The 14,273-nt window shown below is 50.5% G+C and overlaps 1 long non-coding RNA gene across 1 annotated transcript in view; it reads left to right on the top strand.

Annotated features, from left to right (window-relative positions):
* The window catches only part of LOC138526320 (uncharacterized), a 174,753-nt gene that overhangs the window by 124,545 nt on the left and 35,935 nt on the right, over positions 1-14,273 (top strand). The gene's annotated exons all lie outside the window — the stretch shown is intronic.

Here is a 14,273-nt window from a genome sequence, read left to right on the forward strand (position 1 = left end):
GTGGTGCAGGCGGCCACGGCCCCGGCAAAGCAGGCGTCGTACCCTACCATCCCTCCTGATAGGGAGGACAAACGTTTTGATGGCTGGGCGAAGAAAGTGTTTTCTTCTGGTGGTATGGCGCTTCAGGCGGCCAACTCCATTTGTGCCTTGTCTCGTTTCACACACACTCTGTGGAACTGTGTTGCGTTAGCGGCTGAACATATTCCCGAAGGGGACGAAAGGGGATGGTTTCCTTGCTATGGTTCAGGATGGTAAGGATGCCATGTGAGTCCGTTCAGTCGGGTTTGGACTTGGCTGAATGCGTCAGCAGGTCCATGGCGGCGAGCACCGTGATACGCAGGTTTGCGTGGTTGCAGAAGTTGGGGTTTGCTCCTGATGTGCAGTCCCGGCTCCTCAACATGCCCTTTGATGGTGAACACCTTTTTGGCAGGAAAGGCTGACGAGAGCCTTGAGAGGTTGCAGACCTCAAAAGCTGCAGCAAAGTCGTTAGGCGCTGCAGTTCGCCAACCTCCGCCTTTTCGTTTTAGGGGACAGCAATGGAGGGGTGGTTCCTTTCGCTATTACTTGTCCTTCAGTAAAGCGAGAGGAGCTGGCAGTCAAAGAGGCCAACGCAGGGGTACCAGAGGTGGACGACAGGGTACCCGTGGTGCCAAGGCTGCTCGGGCAGTTGCCTCTTTGCCCTCAGGTAATGCTGCAGCCGCTACCACTCAGTCATGAGGCCATGCCCCATGGTTCGCCGGTTGGGGGGGAAGGCTGGCGCAGCATCTTGTAGAGTGGCGTGCCATTACTTCAGATGTGTGGGTTCTGGAGATCATAACCCACGGCTACTGTCTTCCCTTTCGGCACAGGCCTCGCGACAATCCACCGGGAACCTCTCTTTGCAGAGTCCGGATCCGCTCCTTGCGCAGGAAATTCAAGCCCTGCTAGAGAAAGGCGCCATAGAACTGGTGCCTGTAGCGGAGAGGAACACAGGATGGTATTCCCCTTATTTTTTGATTTCAAAGAAAGACGGGGGATTGAGACCCATCATGGACTTGCGCGGTTTGAACAAACTCCTAAGGAAGGACAAGTTCAAGATGGTTACTCTCTCAAGTCCTCCAGGCCCTTCAGCTTCAGGACTGGTTGGTGTCTCTCGACCTCAAGGATGCTTACTTCCATGTGCCGATCCACCCCAAGCACAAGAAGTACCCGAGGTTCGCGGTTGGCGACTCGCACTTTCAGTTTCGGGTCCTGCCGTTCAGATTGACCTCCGCCCGAGGGTTTTCACCAAGCTCATGGTGGTGGTGGCAGCGCATCTCCGGCAAGGGGGATTCACGTCTACCCCTACCTGGACGATTGGTTGATAAGGGGGAGCTCTCCCGAGCAGGTCCTGGATCATCTGTCCGTCACCTGCCACTCCCTTCACAGGCTGGGCTTCTCCGTCAATTTAAAGAAGTCCCATTTGACGCCAACACAGCGGCTCCAGTACATCGGAGCAGTGCTCAACACTTCCCTGGGGCAGTGTTTTCCTCCCCAGGTGAGGGCTCTTCACATTCAGCAGATGGTGCACAAGTTTCAGCATGCCCAGACGCTCCCAGCGTTCGAGTTCTTGAGGTTGCTCGGCCTCATGGCATCCTGCATTCTTCTGGTGCCAGATGCTCGCCTGCGGATGAGATCTTTGCAGTGGGCACTCAAGATGCAATGGTCGCAGTCCTCCGGCAGGATGTCGGACCCGGTTCAGGTGCCGCCCTCGGTCGCCCGGGACCTTCTGTGGTGGGCCGTCGAAGGCAACTTGATGAAGGGGGCTCCATTTTGGCTTCCCTGGCTGGAGGTGACGATCGTGACGGATGCATCCCTCACGGGATGGGGAGCTCATGCCAACGGGCTGACAGTCAGTGGTCGTTGGTCTCCGTCGGAGTCCAGACTCCATATCAATCTGTTGGAGCTGAGGTCCGTCGGGCTAGCCCTGAAGGCTTTTCTGCCGACTGTGCGAGGAAAGAGTGTCCTGATCCTGACGGACAACGTAGTGGCCATGCACTACCTCAACAAAAAGGGGGGGGGGGACAGGGTCACTTCCTCTGTGCAGGGAGGCGATGCAGCTCGAGTTCTGGGCCATCCAGCAGGAAGTTTCGATCTCGGCAGTTCATCTGGCCGGAGACGAAAACGTGACGGCGGACGCTCTGAGCAGGCAGAGCACGATCTCTCACGAGTGGGAGTTGGCTCAGGAGATTCTCCTGGAGATCTTCGCCCTTTGGGGGACCCCTCAAGTGGATCTCTTTGCCTCCAGTGTCAACCGGAAGTGCGAAAGGTTTTGCTCGCAGGAATTTCCTCCAAAAGGAGCCTTAGGAGACGCGTTCGTGGTGGAGTGGTCATTCCCGCTGCTGTACGCGTTTCCTCCAGTCCCCATCATCCCGCAAGTGCTGCGGAGGTTACGGGAGTTCGGTTCCCGGATGATCCTCATTGCTCCGGCGTGGGCTCGGAGGACGTGGTACCCGGACCTTCTCGACTTATCCATCTGCCCTCCACATCGTCTTCCCTACCGAGACGATCTGCTCTCACGGGAGGGGGGTCAGGTTCTCCAGCCAGAGGTTAGATCCCTCAACCTTCACGCTTGGCTTCTGAAAGGATGAGGTATAAGGATTGGGACCTCCTGAAGACGTGATGGAGGTGTTGCTTTCGGCCCGAAGGCCAGCAACAAAGTCTCTGTACTGTTGCTGTTGGCGTAAGTTCTGCGACTGGTGCAGAGTTCAGAATGTGGATCCTTTTGCATGTGACATCCCCCATGGTTCTGTCCTTTTTACTTTCTTTGGCCCACAGGGGCTTTCAAGTGGGTACCATTAAAGGTTACCTGGCGGCGCTGTCCATCTTTAAGCGCTCGTCTGAAGAGTGTTCTTACTTTAAAATCCCTTTAATTTCAGTTTCTGAAAGGGCTCACTAATGTGTTCCCTCCGTCACCTTTCCTGGTGCCCGGTTGGGATTTAAACCTTGTTCTTAAGTTTCTTATGGGTGCTCCGTTTGAGCCTTTACATTCTTGCCCTTTCAGGCTGTTAACTCTGAAAACTGTGTTTTTAGTTGCGGTTACTTCCGCTCGCAGAGTGAGTTACAGGCACTTTCAGTTAAGCCACCCTTCACTGTATTTCACAAGGACAGGGTTGTCCTTAGAGTTCGTCCTTTTCTTCCGAAGGTAGTGACGGAATTTCATTTGGCCCAGAAGGTTGTTCTTCCGGCATTCTATCCTCCTCCACATCCTGGTAAGGAAGAGGAGAGGCTCCATAGGCTTGATCCTAGGAGAGCTTTAAGCTTTTGTTTCACGCATGTCCCGGGTCAGAGTGGACGATCAACTCTTTATTGGTTACGCTGGAAAGCGTTTGGGGCAAGCTGTGGCGAAACAGACTTTGTCTCGCTGGATTATTTTGGCCATCTCGGAGTGTTACCGCTTGGCGAATAAGGACCCACCGGCTGGCTTGCGGGCCCATTCTACCAGGGGCATGGCTGCATCTACTGCCCTGCAGAGGGGTGTTCCTATTCGCAAAATCTGTGATGCAGCCACCTGGGCTTCAGTACATACATTTGTACGTCACTATTCCCTCGATTCCATCCGAGGACAGGATCTGGCCTTTGGCAAGGCAGTCCTTTGCTCTATTTGAGTGGCAATTCTAAATTTTGATTCTAAATTCTTTCCCTCCTCCTTGCTCTGATACTGCTTTGGGAGTCTGTCATAGATATGGAATACGTCGGAGGACCCAATCCCCTCGAAGAACAAGTTACTTTCTTACCTGATAACGTTCTTTCGATGGGATGGTCCGACGACGTATTCCATATTGCTCCCTCCCTGCCTTCCCCGCTGCAGAATTTCTTTTGCGATTGCAGCTTAGGTTCCGCAAGGCTTTGTGTCTGACTGCAGGTTGACTAATGTCACACGTTCTGGGGGAAAAAACTACAACTGAGGCTACATGCGTCGTGCGTCCTACTTATCACATCGGATGACGTCGGACGAGGTCCTCGACGACGACGCATCGACGCAGGACGCGGACGCCGAAAAGTTTCCGAAGCAGCACAGCTGTGGTGATTACATGTCATATATATGGAATACGTCGTCGGACCATCCCATCGAAAAAACGTTACCAGGTGAGAAAGTAACTTGTTCTTTGTTAATAATGAATGCCACTCATGCAATTTTCAATAAGACCAACTGCTGGATCTGCTTGCATTTACCGTACATTCTTCCTTTACCTTTGACAACTGCTTGTTATGCTTCTCTTAGAGCACTATTCTTTGGCCGTTGGAATGGAAGCATCTCAGGGAACTTTGATGGTACAAATTTGAATAGTTTTGAAAAATGTGTTTTGATGCCCCTGGGATGCTCGCTTTTTGCAAATAGGAGTAAGCCAAACGTTGCCTCTGTTAGGCCCTCTGATAGATTGACTCGTCCCTTTCAGTCTTTGATCTCTTTCAAAATGGCTCCTATAGGCAATAAGGATACCACGCCTCCATTTTATTCTGTTAACCATAGCCCAGATTCAGTTTCCTTCTGAATACAGAGGAATGGAACACGGTCAATGGGTGATTTTTAGAAGTTGCGCCAATGTTGCGAATTTGACTAGTGAGAACAGACCTCTGTATGTAGGTGAACCGGTCTATTTCGTTTGCGGTAATGTGGCATTTCCATGGTTGCCTAGGGATTGGTGAGGAACTTGCTATTTAGGGATTCTATTACCTGGGGTATTTATTGCCAGTACTGCAGAAATCTCGCAGACTCGTCCACGACAAGATGTGAAGGGGGATACTCCAGCACAAACTCTAGGGGACATAATGAAATCCTTTGTGCCATTTTTTTGTACTGAGTACTGGAGAGAACCATCAACCGGACCACTGACATACTCTATAATATGACGTTAGAACAGAAAGCGATAAGATTAGTAGCTCTTCAGAACCGGATGGCATTAGATGTCATTTTGGCTGAGCGTGGAGGAGTATGTAAATTAGTGGGGTCTGCTTGCTGCGTTTACGTACCAGACCTCCTCTCCAACAATCTTTAGGGCAATCCAAAATCTACATGATGTTCGTTCGGAAGTGCATGGTCCTGAGGGAAACTGGGAACTTAGTGCATGGTTTTGGGATCTCCTACGGTCGTGGGGATGGAAGTTGCTTTCGGCCCTGCTGATTATCTTGGGTAGTTTACTGTTCCTTTGTTGTTGTATACAGTGTCTCCCTGGTATATGTTCGGTATTAGGGGGTTGTTGCGCGCAAGCACCATGTTTATTAGGACATAAAATATACGCCCCAGATAAGGTTTCCAAGGAGTATGTGTTGAAAGAAACTCTAGTGTCTGATCTAATGGCAATAGATATGTCTGTTAATGATTCGGGGTGTATAGACGTTGAAATGTGGAGTTAGTCGTAAAGTGATCGAAGGTAGTTTAGTGCTTGGCATAGGCCAAAAGGAGGGTTTGTCGAAACGGATATAATATTATTTCGTCTTCATTGTACATGTTGGCCTATGCCCAGTCGCTTTGCGAGGAAATCCGTATTGCAAGGTCGTGACCTTAAGTTAATCAAGTCTCCATTTTAGGTTAGACCACCATTTTGGTTTATCGTGCAAAGTCACCCTGTGGCCTAAAATGGCTGACCTGTGTCCTCTTGTTTTCACTTTAACCTCTTCAACCTCTGTAGGCGAGTTAATGTCCAACCTGCCTGCAGGCTATATGTTAGGGTCATGTAGACCTTGTCCTTTCTTGACCTAGGGATCAGGGGATTACTTGAATCGGCGATGTTAACCTACAAGTATACAAGAACAATAATGCTATTTAAACATGATATGCAAAACATTTATTTGACCTGCATTGAAGCAAATTTGTAAAGTCACATCCAGAGAATAATAGTACTTGTTAGTAAATGTAAACCACATGCACGAGATATGTAAATTACGAATGAACCTGGCGCGAACCCTAGCCCAGTACACAATTAACTCGTAAGAGGCTGGACATCGTTTCGAAGAAACTGTATAAATAAGCTGATGTCCAGCTAGCAATTCCTGTTCACTGCTCACATTGAACCTGCTGGTGGTCTCTGTGAAGTACTGACGGCCAGATAGCTATTTGTGTACTTTGTTTTGTAAACTGTTCAGTGTTGCAATGAAGATTCTGGGAATCTTTACAAGCCAGTGTTGGTGTATTTCTCTTTGCCTGGTGTAAAAGCCTTAATATTGTATTTTTTGATTCCACAATCACACTGTTCTTAACTGAACCTCCCTGGGCAGCCCTCTACCCAGCAGCCCCTTTGGCTAAGGACCCCAAGGACAAGGGCGTCTCCAACAGAGGCGGCTCCAAGAAGCATCAGCAGGTGTCTGCAGTGGCCAGCCGTCAACCATCGCCCTGGCCTAGGAGTAGAGCAACCACTCTACACTTGAACCGGAGCCACTGAATAAACCCATATTAAGCAAGGAGACTACTCCCCACTGCATCTCTCGCCCTCTTTCCCCAAATGAGTCAAAACTCAACCGTTGTTTTATATCGGACTATTTAATATCAGACTATTCTGGCCTGCTCGTCCTATCTCCAACTGCACTGTATATTTAGATTGCATTGATAGGCCTCTCTCCTACTATACTACTTGCACCCAGATAGCTAGCTCACTGCAGTGAATCGCGTCCAGGGAAACTGATGTAAAGAGAGCCCCCAATAACACCCAATATATATCCCTATCCTCCTCCCCTAAGCCCTCTCAAGACAGAGACTGAACGAGTCGGCAACATCAGCCGGAATACCACCTACAGACAGAGCACAAACCAGTGGCAGACAGCCCTCCAGACCAACTACTACACCACAAGACAACCTGACCAAAACAGAACCAGCTGGACATCACCAAACAGACTAAACTACTATCAATCTTATAATGCAGCACAAATGACCCATTCCAAAGGAAAGAACAAGAGAAGAACAAACACTCCAGAACAGCAACAAAGAGACAAATACAGAACGCACCCCCACAGACCGGAACAAAAATCGAACCAACACTGAGAAAAGTCCCTCTACTGCAAACAACTGGTCACCACAGCAAACCAACCCAACGCTAGAAGCAGCAACACCAAATAACCTAACACAAGCACGTAGAAGGATGAACAAATAAAACAACAAACACACGACCAATGCGATAACACCCTACATCACCAAAGCAAGAGGAACGTCAAATCGACACACACAACTCTCGGAAAGATGAGCCCGATAAAACAAACCCAAGACAGCACCTTGAGGAACTCTTTGAAGACGCTGGCACCCCGAAACCCACAGTCCAACAAGTGATCGACCAGGAAGGAAACCTCAACACCGATCAGAAGACTAACTCAGCAAGAAAGTCTAAACCAAACTCCACTGCAATCTAATAAACGCAAGATCCATGTCCAAACACTCAACAGATCTTCGACCTACTCGATGACAACGGCATTGACATCCTGTTCATCACAGAAACATGGCTGGACGATAACTACAAAATCACACTAGAAAAGCTGCCTGCCACAGACTTCAAATGCCTTCAAATAAACAGGAAAAACAAAAAAAGGAGGCCTCGCAATAACATTCAAAACACCTGAAGCTAAAAACCGACGAACCACTCAACATCCTCAACTGCGAAACCATGGTAATGAGTCCAAAAACCAACATCACATTCATCTTGGTGTACAGACCACCGACACATGATGCAATCTTCGACAACTTCATAGAAGCCATCACCAACTTAGCCATCAACCACAAACACCTAATCATCCTGGGGTCTTCAACATCTGGTTTGAAGACGGTCATGCCAACTCCCATAACTCACTCACTGAACAACTCACCACAGCAAAACTACGACTAGTAAAAGGGGCAACACACTCGGCAGGACACCCTCAATGCAATTTTTGAAATGAAAAACTCATCACCACAGCACCTCAAATACCATGGAGCGACCACCTCATCATCCCATTCATGATCACCATGCCAACCTAAGTACCCTTCCAACCTCCTAAACTCGCAACCACCACCAAAAAAACTGGAAACACGTCAAAGAAAACAACCTATTGGAACAACTGGAATTTAACCAAACCCTCAACTACAGAACTAGAGCTAGCTGACCTAGACGGGAAAGCGGAACTACTACACAAATGGATTGCAGACACAATAAATAAGATCGCCCCAGAGAAACCATTCACCCCATCAAAAAAAGAGCAATGGCAAAATGGTTCACACCACTATTAAACACCATGAAAAAGGAAAACAAAAAGATGGAACTGGAATGGAGGAAAGAATACAACCCAGATAAAAAACACTGTTCCAAAAACAAATCTGTGCATACAAGAAGGAAATTCAAAAGGCAAAGAAGGCATTATGATGGCAGAATCACCAATGCCACCAACACAAAGAAATGTTTAACATCGTTAAAGAGATGAGAAACCCACCAGGCTGCGATAACACCCCAACCCCCTCAGAGAAACTTTGCAACGACCTGGCAGACCATTTTGAGAAAAAAATCAATGACATCCGACAAACCATACCAAAGAGACCAACCAACCGCAACATACAACCAAATGAACCTAACGCAGAACCACAGCACAAGCTCAAAAACGTTCCTGAAATATCGGTAGAGGCATTCGCATTGCTGGTAAAACGCAGCAAGAAAGCTGGGTCATCCATGGATCCCTGTCCCCCCCCCCCCGGATATCTACAAATCAATCCTCGCACAAAGAACCCCAGCGGAATACTACAGAGACCTTCTAAATCTATCACTAGCAACAGGGACTGTGCTGAGGACCTTCAAATCAGCCTATATCAAGCCACTTCTAAAAAACACAAGTGGCGATGTAGAAGACCTCAACTACCGGCCAATCTCAAACATTCCCTACCCGGCAAAACTCCTGAAAACCTACGTATATAAACTTACCCAAGATCACATAGAAAAACACCACCTGCTAGACCAAGCTCAAGTCGGTTTCAGACCAGCAAGAGGAACGGAAACAGCACTACTTTCCGTCTGGCATGACCTCAAAACTAACGCAGATGCAAACACAACCTCAGCCCTTATTCTTCTGGACCCCTCCGCAGCCTTTGACACGGTTGGCCATGACACCCTGACCAAAAGTCTAGAAGACATAGGCATAACAGACACAGCAGCAGAGACAGCATTACTCTGGACTAAATCATTCCTAGCAGACAGAACAGAAACCGTATGGATTAAACCCTTCAAATCCACTCCGATTTAATGACTGTGGAGTACCACAAGGATACTCACTATCACCACTATATTTCAACATATACCAGACTCCAGTCATCAGAATCTTCAAAAAATACATTACCTGCTACAACTACGCCGATGATACTCAAATCATCTACAAAATCAAAGACAACGAAGCAGATCATTCAACTCTAATCGACTGTCTGAAAGAAGTCTTCAACTGGATGAATGCCAACAACCTGAAAATCAACCCAGGAAAGACCGAAATCATGATCAAATCCAAAGACCAAGGGAACGAAAACGCCATCCCATGGCCAACGGAAATGGGAACCGCACCTACACCATCTAAGGTAGTAAAGAATCTGGGAGTTCTGATGGACAACACCCTAACCTTAAAACCACAAATAAATGCAACAGTGAAGAAATGTTTCTTCCTCGTCCACACAGCAAGAAGAATCCTACCTTTCTTCTCCTTCACGCACAAAAGACTCATTATCGTCGCCCTCCCCTCATGTCAAGAATGGATTATGCAAACAGCCTCTACCTCGGAATACCAGGATACATCCTGAAGAAACTACAACGAATCCAAAATGCGGCAGCCCGACTACTCAAATTATCCAGAAGAGACTACATCACTCCTGCCCTATGAACACTACACTGGCTCCCAGCAAAACATCGCATCACCTTCAAAACCATGTGCATAACGCACAGGGCAATTGGAGGACATGAAGCAGAATTCCTTCAAAAGAAAATAATCTACAAACCAAAGAGGACCCTCCGATCCAGCAACGAAATCCACCTGGAACTAAAACCATACCTTAAGAAAAAACTTGGAGGCACCTCCTTCTACCACTTGGCCGCAAAAACCTGGAACAACATCCCAAAAGAGTTAAGAAACATGGAAGATCACCACAAATTCAGAAAATTACTAAAAACCTGGCTCTTCAAGACCACAGAGTCAAACTGAAAAACCGAAATGGAGAAAAAGGATGAATAAAACCGAAAAGACACTGACAGTCCCAGAACCGACAGGGAAGCTCCCACAGTACCGGGACGGATGACACCAGATAGACTGAAACACAGGTGACACCCATGGAGACGGACTCAACTACCCCAGACAATCCCACCACCAACCTCACCCCCGCCCCCTAGTTGCCGCCAGGTACCAAGTGTCAATTGAATTGTCAAGATACTGACAATCACCACACTAGCTAAGTGGTGGACATTGGCAGATGCTCTGGCCACAGGAGTAGGAAGGGAGGACCGGTGGTGTTGCGAGGGAGGCTGGTTGAGGTGGGGGACAGATCTGAAAGGGACATTGAATGCAAGATGGGCCCAGATCAGATCTGTGGCGCAACAGGAGACTACACAAGCCCAGCGCCTCAACTCAGAATAGAAATGCCAACGAACCAATTCCACTAACAATTTCCCCTCTGCACACACCTCTCAAACCAAACACAACCACAAACCTACAGCACAACAAACCGCACAAACTCCACTACACTGAAACAACAAACACACAAATAAAAAGATTTCCACAACAGTACACGACTACCAGCTGCAAGCACCCCAGGCCCAGCCAACAGACCCACTGGGCTGAGGCCGCCAACAGCACATCGCTGCTCACTTGCACTTTTCATGCTTTATCCCACTAACTCGCCCTCCCTTTTTCAGAGCCACCAGGGGACCACTCTGGTGGTGATAGTGTGTGGTAAAAATGTCCTTTAACATTAACATCATCTCTACAAATAAGGTGAGCCCAAAACGTCCTGGGGGAGAGGAGCAAAGAGGGGAGATCCCGCTAATATCCAGAATATCCAGTAGACTTACCCTGTGTTCATCTCCAGGTTCATCTAATACCCCAACGCGGAGCCCTGAAATCACTCAGGCCCCTCCCAACCTCACGGTCCCTTGGAGGTTAATCCCCAGTCGGCTGGTGGGGGGGAAGGTGTGGCTGGGATAAACGTACGGGTGAAGGTCACCAGCAAGGGGGCTACTCTGCATTGCAGACTGGACCAGGCACTCCTGCAGGGCACCAGAGGTAAGCGTGACAACGCTAAGCCCACCTCATAAGCCCTGCCCGAGTAGCATGGATCCTGGGGTGGATCAGTTGTCCACCCTTTTGGGAGAATTGTGGGCTGAGGGGCGCGCAGCCCGCACTGAGACAAACGCGGTTAAAAGAGGTGGTATTTAATCGGGAGAAAACAGAAGACTTGGCTAAGCGGTTGTTAGTCTCTCCAGCTGACCAGCTTCCTCTCCCAGGTCCCACTGACTGGTGCAGAGATGGTGCCCCATATCAAGTTACCACACCATTCAGTTCCTTTGGCCCCGCCAGAGCAATTCCTAGGAGACCCCCAGCGGTACGCAATGGTTTATGAATCTGTGTAGGCTACAATTCTTGTGCCAACCCGGGGCCTTCCCATTAGACCAGACCAAGGTGAACTTTATTTTGTCCTATTTGGGGGGGTCATGCGGCCAATTGGTTGGTGCCCTTAGTGAATAGAGATGATCCAATCCTGTATAATTTTGGCGCCTTCTAGCAAGAACTGGACAAACTGTTTGCTCGTAAGAGTCATGGGGCGGCTTTGGATGGCGAACTACTGGCTCTACGGCAGGGTTCACAAGACCTGTTGGGGAATGTCACAGCCTTTAATCGACTCGTGGCCGAACAAATTGGCCAGAGGAAAAAAGGACCACCCGGTTCTGTGGCCTCGGAGGATAACTGAAAGATGTCTTGGTGCAGGTGGACAACCCACCTGAGCGCTGCACAAGACTACATCGATTTAGTGATCCAGTTGAATCACCGCCTGCAAGCACGAAAGGCAGACCGAACCAAGGTGGAGCCTCGGCCAGTTTATGTGCGCCCTCGTGAAGTAAAGAGCGCCCGTTGGAGAATGTCTGAGCCCATGCAGTTGGGTAGTGCACGAGGACCCCTCAAAGGAGGAAAGAGGACGTCGGAAACGATAGTTCTCCAGCATGGGGTCTGGCATGGATTCACATGCTCATGAATATTCCCCGTCGTCAGGCTGGGAATCCTCGGTAAAGAAAAAACCAGTATCAGTTTCGTTTCTGATCTGTCTTTCGTAGTAATAACCAATCACTGGTCTCTGCGTCATACTGACCACAGCCAATGACTGCCCTCTACCTAAGCACCGCCTCTGGCAGCCATCTTCAGATTTTTACCGCACGTTCATGTGTTGGGATCCTCGTGCTATTGCTCTCGAGCGTTAGTGCTATTTTTTCGCGCTTTTTCACAAAAAACTTCGATTTTCGGTCAAAAGAGCCTCAAGCTCCACCGATCCTACATCCGATCAACGGGGACCCGTGTCGGATTCATCTGTGCCCCTCAAGGGTGAAGATTTCGTCGAGCTACACTTCGGAGGACTCCAGAAGCTTCTCAGGCCCGGTCTCGGAGATGGCCCAGGAGAAGGGAAGCTCGACGCCCGGAAAGCTGTTCAGGGCCTGCCCTGGATGCCAGCTGCAGAACGTCTTCAAGGAGGACGAACACTCTTTCTGCCTTTACTGCCTTCATGGGGACAAGACGCACGTGGAGAAGGACTGTGCGTTTTGCGGCAACATGTCGGAACGGACCATGAAGGACCGCCATCAACGTCTCGCCAGCTGGCTGGAGGGTAAGAGCCCGTCTGGCGAGAAGAAGAAGAAATCTGAGCGGTCTTCTAAGACCTTTGAGGGCGCCCCGGCGACGGGGGCCCAACATAAGGCCAAGCACCGCGAGTCCGCTGGCACCGGGAGCGCCGAACGGTCGGGCTCTACGGGCGCCAGGCAGGGCGCACCCTCCCCGGCACCATCAACCACGAGCCAACGCTCTGGGTCGGGTAAGAGGAAGGCCGAGCACCCGGCGAAGCTCCTGGAGAGACCCCGGTCGAGCTCTAAGGCAGAGGAGGAGCGTGGCAGTGCCCCCTCCCTCAAGGATAAGGCGGTGAGCGCACCTAAGGTGGTGAAGGCCTTGATCCATTCGACCAAGCCCTCTATCGAAACGGTCGCGGCGGCCCTGGCCCAGCCTGTGGAGGCTGCACCAGTGGTGGCGGCCTCGGGGCCCAGAATCTCCCTGCCTCCCCGGAGGGAGTCTTCTTTCGTGCCCATCGATAGGACCCCCGTGAAACCCTCCGTGGGGAAGAAGGGGGGGCAGGGCGTCGTCGTAGATTCGGCCTCAACCTCAGAAGAGGAACTGATCGAGGTCTTAAGCCACGGCCTAGGCGTGGAACAAGACCAGCCCGTCGGAATGGGCCCCGACGCAGGTGACGACGACGACATCGTCGAGGATACCGACGGGGCCCCTGCTCGCCCGTCGGATTCCCCTCTGCCAGCGCCGCAAGACAACTCAGCGGCCATTTTGTTGGCTATACAGTCCTTATGCTCCGAGATAAGGACGAGACTACCGTTACCGACGGAGGAACCTCTCCCGTCGGGGGATCCAGAACCGGGACCTTCTGGTGTTCCCCCTACCAAGAAAAGAAGGATCCATCCACCGCCTCCTTTTCAACCGTCGCGCCCCGTCCAGCCCTCCTCCCCGTCCACCCGAGGGGATGATACGGGGACTGACACGGCAGCGACGGGTACGGACGACGAGGCATACGACGAGGATTTTCCGTCGTCGCCTCCCCCCAGGGCTTCTCCGCCCGACGAGATTGGATCGTTCCACTCAATGATCGCCAGGGCATCCGAGCTTTTCCAACTCTGCCCTGAGGAGAAGAAAAAGGAAGGCTTCCTTTACCAACGGCGCGAGACCAAGAGGAAGACGGTCCTCGCAGTGCCTCTGTTGGACGACATTTGGGATGAGGGCCTTTCCCTCCTCAAGAACCCTTCCACGACGCCAGCGAAAAGAGACCGGTACGAGAAAAAGTACCGGGTCCCGGACTCGGCCCCCCTATGCCTCCGGGCGCAGCCTACCCCGGACTCCGTCGTCTCCGCGGCAGCCAGGAAGAAAGCGGGGGGGGGTGCGGCCTCCACGTCGACTTCCCCGCCGGACGGCGAGGGAAAGAAATTGGATGCCATGGGACGCAGAGTCATCTCGTCGGCGGCGACGACGATTAAAGCGGCCAACGCCTTGGCTATCGTGGCCCGCTACGA

This window comes from Ambystoma mexicanum, chromosome 1q (genome assembly GCF_040938575.1).
Source record: "Ambystoma mexicanum isolate Mex_15411 chromosome 1q, UKY_AmexF1_1, whole genome shotgun sequence".
Lineage (NCBI taxonomy): Eukaryota > Metazoa > Chordata > Amphibia > Caudata > Ambystomatidae > Ambystoma > Ambystoma mexicanum.